Genomic DNA, 13,807 nt, shown 5'->3' with positions numbered 1-13,807 from the left:
TTGGGAATCCACAGAGGTCTGACTGACGCAAATCGGCCTAGAATGTATTACCCACCCCTGGCAAAGTCTGAATTTTAGGGGAAACTACTGAAACACACTGCCAACAAAACATGCCCACTCCTTCCCACATTCCCACAGTTGTCTGTATGAAAACAGTACCTCATATGTCTGGGTGCACCTGCTTGGGTGGAAATGTGTTCACCATCTACAAGTCTAACGGCAGTCCCAGGGAGCCCTGAAAGGGTCCCCATCAGTTCCCCAAGGGAAATTCTGTAACGCACCCCAGCCAGAGCTCCAGGATGGTTGGCGGTGATGTCCCCGGTCTCCCATGTGGGTTGACCATCCCCAAGCACAGCAGCACTCCCAGTGAGCCCCGGCAGGGTCCCAGACCTTTCCTGGAGGGAGAAGCTGTAACGCAGGCCATACAGTGCTCCAGGATAGTCAGGGGTAATGTCCCTGGCCTTGAGTGGATGTCTTCCATATAGGACGACCATCGCAGGGAGCCCCGGCAGGGTACCCATCCCTTACCGGGGGGAAATTCTGTAACACACCTCAACCAGCACTCGAGGATTTGTTGGGGGGTTGATGAACCTCACCTTGGGCGCTGTCTCCCATGTGGATTGACCACCCCCAAGCACAGGATGCACCTCTGGCTAGGCTGCGTTACAGATTTTTGCTCCAGAAACATATGGGGACCCTGACAGGGCTCCCTGGGACTGCCAATCTGCTTGGGGACAGTAGACCCACATAGGAATCGAATGTTCAAGGACTGGGACATCACCCCTAACTGTCCTGGAGTTCTGGCTGGGCTGAGTCATAGCACAACACTCAGAGAAGGGATGGAGACCCTGCTGGTGCTCCCTGGGACAGCTGTTGAACTTGGGAGTGGTCAACCAGCAAGGAAGACAGGCAACCAAGGCGAGGCACATCACCCCCAACCATCCTAGACCTCTGGCTGGGCAGCACTACAGCTTTTCTCTCCAGGAAAGAATGAGGAAACTGCCAGGCCACGCTGCGACCGCCCGAACATGGGGATGGTCGCCTCACATGGGAGAGAGAAGCTTAAGGCCAGTGACAGTCCCCCCCCCCATTGTCCTGGATCTCTGGGTGGCCTGCATTACAGCTTTGCACCCTGGGAAATGATGAGACCCTACCAAAGCTCACTGGGATGGCCGCTGGACTTGGGGGATGGTCGATCAACATGGGAGACATGCACCAAAGACCGTGGACATCACCCCCAACCATTGTGCAAATCTGGCTGACCGGCGTTACAGGTTTTCCCTCCAGTAAGGGATGGGAAGCCTGTCAGGGGTCCCTGTGACCGCTGCTGCACTTGGGGACGTTCGTCCAACAAAGGAAACAGGTGGCCAAGATTGGGACAATAACCCTGACCTTACTGAAGCTCTGGCTAGTTTACATTACAGCTCTACACTCGGAGAAGGGATGGGGACCCTGCCGGGGCTACCTGGGAGATTGTGCTTGCACAGTTGAGGAGAACCAGCCCTCATGACGTTGGGCTTTTAAAAGAAGTGACCCCGTACACTTTACACTGAAGGCTGGAGCATTATTACCCTGGGTGAAACAGTGCCTATTATGAAGAGAGGTGAAGGAGCAAGAAAAGACAAGATACAGGCCCTGCTCAATCAAGGGATAATAGTGCCAACCACCTCACCATGCAACATGGCGATCTACCCAGTCAATAAGGCAATGGGGGGCAATTGGAGAATGATCCAGGATTTACGCCCCCTAAATGATGTGGTACAGAAAGAATTTTCTGTGGTTCCAAACAAGGCCACCATTTTGTGTAGTATCCCAAAGAAGAGACCCACTTTATGGTGGTAGATTTAAAGAACACCTTCTTTTGGATACCCTTACGCCCTGACTCACAGTACCTCACTGCCTTTACACATGTCGGAAAGTGATACGAACATACTTGTTTGCCTCAAGGGTATTGCAAAAGTCCAAGCATCTTCACAAGGGGTACAAGGTTAACAGGGTCAAACGCCAATATTGCCAGCAGGAAGAGCTGTACTTGGGTCAATTAATATCAGCAAATGGTAAAAGAATAATACCAGACAGAGCAGCATCTATTCATGCCACGCCCAGGCCTGTGACAGTAAAGGACATGCAATAATTCCTAGAGTTTTGAAATTACTGCAGAGCATGGATTCGAGACTATGCACCATACACAATGCTGCTCCCACAGGGCCTCAATCAAGCAGAGAAAGGAAATCACAAACTTCAATGGACAGCAGACATGATACAACATTTCAATGATTTGAAGGAAGTAATATCCACAGCCCCAGTTCTTGCTACCGCCGACTACACCCAGGAATTTTTAATTTTCTCACATTCAAACAGCAAACATATGACTACCGTGCTAACCCAAAAAAGTAAAATGGGTCACAAGCCACTGGCCTATTACAATGGTACACTTGACTCAGTTATAAAAGGCCAGTTCATGTATAAACAAGCAATTGCTGTGGCTGCATTCGCAATCGAACAAAGTTCCACAATCGTAATGGGATGCTCAATCACTTTGTACTTGGAGCATTCACTAGTCACCATTTTAGATAGATCGAAATCTATCCTGATAACATAGAGCGCGTCAGCATATGAGATTATCCTCTCAAGCCCAAACATTCATGTTGTGTGATACAAAATGGTAAACCCCTCCACTTTCAAGCATTCATGTTGTGCGATGCAAAACAGTAAACCCCTCCACTTTTCTAACAGAAGACTGTACAGACGAAGACTTTAAAATACATGACTGTGCCCCAAAGGAAGGGGAGGTGGATACCATTCCTTAAGTGAAGGATAACCCATGGGAGGAGGGAGGTGTTCTTTGTTGATAGGTCAGCAACAATTTATCAATAGATAGGACAAAGGCATATGCGCGTGGCTGTAGTGTGTTTCGAGGGAGGTGAATATGAAACACTAGTGATGAAAAGACTACCCATGAATTACTCAGCCCAAGAAACAGAGCTTGTAGTACTTATTGAAGTGCTACATGCATCACAAGTTTGCCACATGATCATCTATTTAGATTCAGCATATGTAATTACAACAGTGCATGCCAGGTTGTCACAATGGAAAAGGAGAGGTTTCTGGAGAGCAGATGGTTCTCCAATACAACATGCTGCACTGCTAGATACATTAATTTCTGCATTGCCACAACCATCTGTGGTGGTGGCCCGTCAAATGCGCCACCCACACCAATAACACTGATAACATTACACTGGGATAGGCCTAAAAAATGGCGGCCTATCTTCCTGTTCCAGTGATTTCTGAATATGTCCTGACAACACCAACACACGAAGATCACCATCCCCACCCCTCTGGTCCCCCCGTGATGTTCCCTTGTGCTCCACTTTCTCGCACATGTGTTGCCTGTTTTGCTTGATTCTTCTTCCCTGCTCCCCCTCACACCCTCCACCCTATTCATGCAGGAGTCTGTCCAGATACATTCTGGTTTCACCATCACCATCTTGTGGCCAATGCTGGATTTGGCTTTTATGGACTTAATTAATTCATGGCGTGTCTCACCCTTTCTCATGGTGGCCCTGAATCATGCTGTTTCCATCTTCATCTTGTATCCAGGCTTGCAATAGTATGTGTTACTACTGACTTCTGCAATTGTATTCGCTCTCCCCTCTTGCTTCTTCACTCTTTTTGACTGCTTACTCTCTGTTCTCTCCTCATCTCACTTTCTCCCTTTTCCAATGTCCTCCCCTCCTCCCCTTACTTTCTTCTATGTACTTACTCTATCAGAATTGTCCCTGGACCTAGTATGATAGCAACCTCGTCCTTACGCTCCCCCTCCTCTTACTTGTTTACCCCTAGCACTATCTGAAATGTTGTCAGACCTAGTACGATAGTCGCTTGTTTTGTTGCTCCCCTCCCTTTCTGCACCCATCTCTCTCACCTTTTGTTTTCTCCGACTCTACCAGAAATGTTGTCAGGCCTAGTACAGTAGTTGCCTGTCTGTTTCCATTTCCTTCCCACTCTTCCCCTCCCTTCCTTACCTATGTCTTAGGTCTTGCACTATCTGAAATGTTGTAAGGCCGAGTTTGATAGTTGATTTCACGTCCTTACAGTTCATGGCCTCTAAGAATGTCATTGTATTTGTCCTTGTTCCTTGCCTTGAAGTGCTTTGAAACACATTGTGTATAGGCGCTATATAAATAAATTATCATATCATATCATATCCCTGAAGTTTTACCCCGATGGGGTGTGTGCGATCTGTTAAGGTCTGATAATGGCACACATTTTTTCAATGAACTCTTTAAAGATCACAGTGCTACTTGGCATTAAACACCAAATGTGTTCAACTTACCACCCCCAAATCAACAACTTTTTGGAGAGAATCAACCGTCAGCTCAAGACCAAACTATCTCAGCTCTGCACCACATTGAAAAAGAACTGGGTGCACTACTTACCCTTGGCCCTTTTCAGTTTACATACACAAACTAGCATGGAGCACCATCTATCTCCCCATGAGATGGTAACTGGTTGGTGCATAAACACACCCATAGTCCATGTCGGGAAAGCATCACATGCCCATACGGCAGCAGCGATTCTAGGTGAGGAATTTAAAGATTATGTGACAACTGAAAGACATGCGATTAAATGCATTTCATGACAAATTGCACCACCTCAGGCCGAGGACACAACAGGTACCACAAACAGCAGTGCCAACCTCCCAGCCTAGCCAACAGCCCCTGCCTGGAGAAATGATCTATGTGCATAGTTGTGTCCAAAACTGCAGATTTTCTCAGTTCCCCCAACCTGTACACAACCAACCATAATCCCCACATCCTCGCTCTCCCACCTCAGTTCCAATTTTCAATTCAGCCAGATCCTATAGTAAATTAAACAACTACAAAATGTTATCAAGTATATAATAAAAATAGAATAACACAAGCCCGGTATTAAATAAAATGTTCATAGAATTATCTCTTTCTCTCCCTCTCTCTTTCTCTCTTGCTCTCTCTCTCCCTTTCTATCTCTTTCTATCTCTCTCTATATCTATCTCTGTATTTCTCATCCCCCTTCACATTCCCCTTCCCTCCCTTCTTTTCTGCCTTTTTGTGTTCATTATGTTTTCCTTTTAGGAAGAAAACAATGTAACCAGCACCATTGGATACATCTATTTACACTGGAAAGAATGTTATCTATCAAACTTGCCCCTAGATGTTCCTATTTATACACATGTGGATTGCTCCTTTGATGTTTGCACTAGGTATTTACTGATGAGCTTCTTTTATATGGGGAGCTCATATAAAAGTGGGGGCACATTTACAAATACCACAAACATAAATGTGCATAAGTATAACATCAGTAACAAGCATAATAACAGCTATATCAAATCAACAAGTGTACTGCATATATTAGTAAGAAAATTAGCTTAAAACAAGACAACCTTTTTCCATTCATTTTTAAAAATGTTTTGCATAACATAAACATTTATGATGACATTAGAAGTGGAAGTGGTGTTAGAAAATCCTTAGAATTACATAAAATGAAACGCCAAGCACAAAGGGTGAAATACGATGCCTACACAGGCATAGCCTCGATGCCATTTAGGATGTACGGCACACGGAAGTGTCAAATAGCTGGTGCACAGACATGAGTGTGTTAGGGAAGTAAACAGAAAATGGTAGTTGCTACATCTGTTCACTAATTCCACATGCGTCAGAGGCACCCAAGGTATTAGTGCTACAGGAAGTACCAATTATAGAGGCACAGTGCCTAGTTCATATTGCGCTATGAAGGATTAAAGACGCCTTCCAGGCACACAGAGTATGATTCGAGCTCATTGAGGCAGATCCTCTGCAATGTAACAACAACCCGAAAGACATTAAATGCCTGCAGCAGCCATTCTTGGTCATTGAAGGACTCAAATATACAAACAGCAAATTGCAAGAATCCACACTTACTTGTCTGGCAGAAGGACTATTAGGATACGAGGATGAACTCCTGGCCCCGAGATTATGCAACCTGTGCACAAATTTGAACAGAGCACATTGCAAAATTGACATGAATTGCAGTGATAGAGAAACCAGTTAAAGTGCATAGAGAAGAAACATATGAACTTTGCTTCCACAGTAAAGGAACTACCTTTAACGGTTCGAATGAGAGGTGCAACACATCCCTCTTGATCCTAGACCTGAAGAGGGGCACAGAAGCAGTAATGGATTACTACTGGGTCTGTGGCCAATACGTGTACTTGCAACTCCCACCATCATGGAGGGGCTATTGCTCACTTGCCACACTGTGCTATTAATAAGCCCAGAAGAACACTTGCAAGGCTTCTCCTGTGTTTAAGGAAGAGAACCCAGTGCCACCACCAGAATTTTGCATCCTCCCTGGAAAAAGCCAGTATGAACAACTTCAAATGGAGAAGAGATCATCAAATTATCTATCAAAAGACACAGCCACATTGCTTGGGGAAATCCCTGAAGAATACAGATCTTTCAGATCAGCTAAAACCTTCTTCACCCCCTCTTGCCACCCGGCATACAGGCAGCAGCCAATGCAAAATGGCTGCAGATAGTGCACTGGGAACTGGTCCAGTTGGCAAATAACATCATGAGTGTCTTCAACGTCATAAAGGTTGAGCTGCATGCCCTAAGGTTGATGACAATGCAGAACCGCTATGTCCTTGATATGTTGATGGCAAAGGAAGGAGGCATGCACTGAATTCATATTGCATGTCCGTGCCTCCTAAAGATGCATAGAATGGATCATTGTTTCAAATAATAGTGGCAGTGCACAGTCTGAGGGTGTGCATGAAAAAAGAAGCTGATATCCAAGGGGAGGATTGGTGTGAAGTTGCCTTCAATTGGGTTCCATCCTGTTTAGGAGCCATTGTGAAGATGCTGGTACCTGTCATCTTGTTCATTTTCTGCACAATGCCTTCTTGTAATAAAATTACTTCACCATTACCATACATACCCACACATTTTATTCTTTTGCATAGTTTTATTCTTATTCTTTTACTACTCTTCACATCCTACAAAGTAAGTGTACTAGGGTAGTAGTATTCCTTCTGTTATTTCACTCTTATTCATTACACCTGAACATGTACACTCTTTGTATTCTCATCTGAACACAATTATCATAGCACCCACTATTATCCTGAAAACATTGTAACGTTCTTACTTATTCACACTACCACTCTCACTAACCCAAGCCCTTCACACATCTGCACAGACAGCTACTCTTACAACCTTCCCAACCACAACTAGCAGCCCATTGCATCACACCTCTATGTGTCTCTGCCCTCATATTCAAACACTCATTCACAATACATGCAAATATATTCCACAACTTTAAAATCCACAATTTCCTTTTTTCTCCAACAGACAGAACAGAATGCCTACTAAAAAGCAACTCTGTAGAAAACAAAGAAGAAATAGAGCCGACAAAATAAAAGCATGTCAAATACTAATCCACCTCTTGCAGAATTTCTAGCAAATATTCAAACAAAGCTGCTAATACAGTTAGTCAACAAAACTGAACCAGCTAGAACTAAAAAAGTAGGACCCCTATTCCAAAAACTAAAACTAAATAAAAAAGGAAAATGAAGAATAAAACTGCAAATGACCCTACCACTATATCTACCAATGTTAACATAGCCACAGTTAAGCCTTCCAAAACATTAATATTACAAGTACTTCACAATCCTATGAAAACAGTGGAAAAGTCACGCTCAACCCTTAAAAATGTTGCAGAAGTCTGATCCTGGAAGCTCTCGTTGACAGCGGAATTCTGCTCAAAAGAAAATTGTTTATATTAACTTTAACCAGAATGAAACCACTAACAAAATTAATCAGTGAATTACAAAAACTACTTTTAAAAATGTGCAATGTCAACATAGATACCTTTGTGAACTTCTGTGACAGTGAATGGATTCACAAAAGCAGCACAGAGCCATTTTTCAATGAAGAGGCTTATAAACCAGAACTGAAAAACCCAATTGCCATACATAGTAATGGCCAAGGGTATGAAATGCTAGAAAACAACATTATGGCACAAAAAACCCTCATTGAAAAAACATCCCCAACAAACTTGCAATCAGCTGTTCCTTCCACCCAACCAATCCGTCCAGTCTACAAATGGCCATGCAGCTCAAAGTGTAACATACAGCAACAATCCTTTAAATCTTTACGTCAAATCCTCAATCACTATGTGAAAATAAAATACAAAATTAGAATATAAACTTTACATACCATGGACTCATGTCCATGAAGGAACTACATTGGACTGCGAGGACATTCATTAGCCTGCATTTCAGGATATGCTTGCAAAAGCATCTTCCACCACATCAATATGTTAGCAACACACCATTCCACTACAAGAAGTCTTCTGCAGAGACTGTACTATGCAAAAAGTCGTACTTTAGAACTGCAACATTTTAATAATATTCTCCTTCATGGGACAGCCAAAGAATTCCTTCAACAAATAGAGCACAACCAAAGTAAATATTTTGGAAGTGAAGATGACAATCTTCTAATAAACACATAGAAAAAAGAAATAGCAAAGTTTAAAAGCACATCTGCTGAGGTACCAAGCCAAGTTTGTGTGTGTTGTCACATACCTTTTTATAAAAAGAGTACAACAAATGCAGATATGACTTACACAATAAAAGACAATGAGGAATCCAAATGGTTCCAATTAGCTCTATATCATATAACAGAAAATAAATACAAAATAAGTGACCCCTCAATACTTTGCATATACTGCAATACAAAGCTTGACAATAAACAAATGTCATTAATAACTTTGACTTATTCCCACTTCCAAGATGTCTCCAACAGCTTAAGAGCATTTTGTATTAGAGCATTATAATCCAAACAGTCCACCCATGTCAAGCTGCAATACGCCTTCAACCCAAAATAGCCAAATTGCCACCTTCTGAATTACTAAAAGGCATTTGTGGCAAAGTAGTATATTTGCCATTAGATCTTAATGAAAATGTAGAACCTCTAGGAGTGCAACGGCTAATAGATCAATCTTTGATTATCCTAGTTAATGGTGTACCAACCAAAGACAACACAATTTGGCAACAACTAGTAGACTCAAACACAGTTAGAAAAGCCCTTCAATATCTAAAAGAAAACAATGAGTACTACAAAACAGAATTTAAGGGAAACCATCCAAATAATTCAAGATTGATCACCAACTGGCCAATATGAACATGTAGATCGTATTAGTGCATCCAATATTTTAGAGCAGTTTACAATTCACCCACTACACTCCAAAGACACCAATGCGCCATGCCAAAGAATCTCCAATCAGCATATGGGAGAAAAGTGTAGAAGCACGTGCCTTTCCTCTATTCTTTCCTATAGGAAAAAGGAGAAGATATGATGAAAGATCCACACAAATAACAGCATCAGAATATCGCTCTTTACGACCCCAGATTCAGACAAAATTTTGAATACATATTCCACCTCCTGTTCGAAGGTGAAGTAGCAACTCTATTTTACAGAGTTGCACACAAATTGAAAACAGACTCCAATGTCTGTTTACGGCCATGCACCCAAGAATATAGGCACTGACCACAACCACCACAGCACAACTTGCCCTGAACCTCCCTATTCAAATGACGTCTTCAGACATTGGAATGGACCGCCAACACTATTTTTCACCTATACAAATGACCCAATATCATCTAGATTCTACTCCCCTACTCTGACCAAGCCCTCTTGTAGTCACACGATAACCCAAAATGTGTGTTTCAAGCTGTCCACCCAATCCCTTTTTAGTCATAAAATAACCTAAATTGTCTGCCCAAACCCACTTTCAGTCACCAAATTACCCCATATGTCTTTCTCAAACTGCCTGCCCAAGACTCTGTCCGTAGATATCTGCGGTGTCGGTGGACTGTTGTGCCACCCGTACTCTCTTCTTCCGCCTAATCAAAGAGCCCTATGTTATCTTTTTTCACTCCCCCACCCTTCCCAGGCCCGTTTTCCAACAACAAATGACCCAAAACATTTTTTCCAGACTTTTTCTCCACTGCGTTGTCCGTGGTCAGTTGCGGCTGTCCGCGGATACAAAATGGTGGGTATTTCGGAAAATATGAAGCTCCTCATGCTTTTCACCATCCAATCACCGGATGCACTTGATGTCCCTGGACATCACATCAGCCCCTGGGCCAGTCGGAGGCCCATCCGCAGAGCAAACAACGAAGTGAGTATGCAGACCGAACCCAGATATCACATTTTATTTACCTACTTTTAGCCTGTTTTAAAGAAAACTACTGGAAGGATTTACACCAAATTTACAAAAGCACGCTTTCGGAACCATGCCGTTGCTCCTGCCACAAATTTGGTGAAAAACCATCCAGATATTTGTGCTGCACACGTGAGCAACATTTGCTTTCTATTGCATCTATGGAAAAAACAGAAATTCAGGGAACTCTCTACAACATTGCTGAAACCTCCCCAAACTTGTCAGAAATATTCAGATGGGGCCTTATACCTTTTTTTTTGCAAAGTTTGGTAAGGGTTCGTCCAGGGGGAGCTAGGCCACACAAAAAGTGATCTTCCTATGAGCTGAGCAACTTAACCATAATTAGAGTGCACTACTGCAGGCCCTGTAACTCATATAATGGCTTACCTAATATTTGTGTATGTGTCATATACTGTGTTGAATAACAGCACACTTTCGGAAACAGAATACAATGTATTTCATATTAAAATTAAGAGAATAATATTGATGTCCTTTTTCATACTAATTAAATATTGAATGAATTCTTAGTACACAACCACTACCGGATGTATGCATTAATCATGCAACAGAGGAGAAAACTTCTCATTGGAGAGAAAAAAAAACTCTATTCACGAATGTAAAATATTTAACAATAAATATGTAAGTATATATAAATTATATTCTATCTCACTTCTACAAGAATTTATATATGACAGGTTTAGTAAGAATGTTAACAATTGTATAAAGGAACAACATGTCGAAAGAAAGATTAAAATAATAACAGCTTTAAAAAAGGGGGTATATAGAGTGTAGGATAGATACAATAAATGCTGTATAGTTACTTCAACTAAACTAACCATTTAGTTAACTACAAACCTGGTTTTGCTTTTGAAAATTCTAAATAGAATTGCCCACAATGTCAATAGTCTGTGCACCTATAAAGGCATTTCACTACATTTTCAATTAAAAAAAATAATATTATAATTAAAATAACTATAGTCAATGAAGCTGTGTTTCATTTCTGTACAAGTATTATTTAATATTAAATGATGTCAAATTTGCAGATTAATTTTTGTAACCTTAACCAGGAAATTAGGATATATAACCTAAGTATGTCTTTAGTTCTGCAGTATGATGACATGCCAACATTGTAACATTATTTTGAGTATAAGTCTTTTTAAAGTTTGGTCATAACAATATTTCAAATAATAGGTAGACAATAAAATCCTTTTTGGTTGTAAATGTATTAACACCTACCACAAGCTATACTAAGAACCCAACAAATATAATTTCCATACTTCTTGTGAAATATGTGTGAGTCCTTTGTTTGGCAACATACACACATAAGAAGTTAATAATGACATTTTAAAATCTACACATCATTTTTGAATGTTTTCAAAAATGGGAATTGTGATTTAAAACTTCTATTTGCACAGATAGCTGTGTGCATTGTGGACAACTTTTTTTTATGAAATGCAAGTTCATTTTAAAATAAAATAATTGTATCTACATTTCTATTAGAACACATATTTTCAAATTGGTGTGTGTCCTTCTTTTGGCCTCTGACACACATAATGACAATTTTCTATAAACTACTTTAAAAAATAAAAAAGACCATTCTACACATAAGTGGGCAGTTTACAGCTAAGGTAAGTATTGAAAAGGTCGACACGTTGTGTTTCTGGCTCAAAGGGGAGACTGTGTCTTGCATCTGTTCAGGGTTTAGTATGTCCCTCCAAGCCTTCCTGAGGACACCCAGCTTAAGTTGATGTAAAGATATGTAGTTCCCTGGTTATGGAGAACAACTTCAGATGACCACTACAAACAAAAGACTTGATAGAATTTAGGAACGACCATTGGAGGTTCCATTTTGTATAAAACCTATATGTTGAAACTGGCCACCCACCTTCCATTGCTTCTGGTGTCTTCTGACATCATGAATCTTTGTGTATTCAGGGAAGAAACGGGGGGAAGGGAAAACCAGGTTATCCTCATCCTCATGTGACCTTTAATCACAGACTTGCTCAAAGTAGCTACCAAGATCATTTCTTATAGTTACCTTTACAGTTGATACCTTCAGATATGCACCCTCTCATAAGTGGGTTATTTCAGGCTGGCACTCAATCTAATCACACTCCAAAGGAGGCAACTCATCAATATTGTCACGTAACATAGACCTTTTTAGTGATTATCTATCCAAAAGTGAGAGACATCTGTCTTATTATTTTGTTTATTCATTGGTGTCCGCTACTAACACGTAATGCAATACATGAGGTACAAAACACTCATGGAAGGATCGCCTGTGGTAACAATTACACACAACGGTTGCTGTGTTAGCTAAATGCTGCCTCTTGTACGTCCTCAGACATATCAGGACAAAAAGGGAGGGGATTCTGTATGCTGTACTCATTTGTGCCAATGTCCCGAGTTGCGTGTCCAATTGGCCGGCAACCCGAACTGATATGGTTGAGGTCCGTAAAGGAACTGCAAGTTTCTTTGCTCATTCCACCAGTCATTGTTCTTACTGTCCAGACTGCTCCCTTACCTTCTGAAAAACAAAGAAACGGTCTTCGTTTGTCTGGCTTGCTTCTCCAGTTCCAGAGAACGGAATGGGCTTCCGTGTTGCTAACGTAATTACGTGCTGTTATGCACCTGTTAAAACCAGTGCCATCTTGGGTGTGGATACAGCGTACTGGATGCCTCCTGTATATTTCTATATTAGCAAATTCTACAGGTGGCCAAAGGGAAGGGAGCATGGTGTCCCAAGAAAGAAATATATTACACTTGTTTATGAGCCTAGGAAAGCTCTCACGCAGGCACGGCCACAATTTTCAAGAAACAGTGTTGCACTGCTACAACAGTCAAACGATCACTACATAGATGACTTAAAACTACAACTAGTAGGGCAGCCATGAAGGGAAACCCCAAGCCCTAGAAAATGGTGCGCTGTTATGATAACAACAGAATATTCCAGTAAGATGTATGCAGTAAAAGGGGCTTATCCTCCCAGATAGAGGGATTGGGTCATCTTGTCCAGTTTTTCAACAAATGTCAGTGCATGACCATTTTTTATGCAAAAATAGATTCCACTCAATGGATGTATTTAGACCCTTATTCACTGAGTCCAATCTAAAAATACATTTTTGGTTCATTTGTCTCAGTATCAGGTCAAGGTCCCCATCTCGGGTCCTGCATTTTATTGTCTGGATGACAAACCATGATAAATCAGTGTATGTGATTTGGCCTTAAAATGGGCCACCATGGGCATTTTATGCCATTGATTGCCCATTTAGAGAGTTAGTGAATGTGTTGAATGTGTAGGTTAAATCATACAATTCAACGTCCTTTATGGTTTTTGTCAGTACGCATACCAAATATTTGCCACACCTGAATTGACCGATTACAGGTGGCAACGACCATAAAGTGGTCTGAGACTGAGGTTTATTCTGAAGTTCCATATACATGTGTACAAGTCTGTCTTTTAGGTTTTTTGTTTGTTTTAACGCAAAATGGGTTTTTTCAGCTTGAAATTCCCCGTTTTTGAAATGTTCCAATTTTGGAGAATAGCCCGTCGCAAATAGTGGCT

The sequence above is a fragment of the Ambystoma mexicanum genome, chromosome 6q (assembly GCF_040938575.1).
Source record: "Ambystoma mexicanum isolate Mex_15411 chromosome 6q, UKY_AmexF1_1, whole genome shotgun sequence".
Lineage (NCBI taxonomy): Eukaryota > Metazoa > Chordata > Amphibia > Caudata > Ambystomatidae > Ambystoma > Ambystoma mexicanum.
This window is presented reverse-complemented; position numbering follows the sequence as displayed.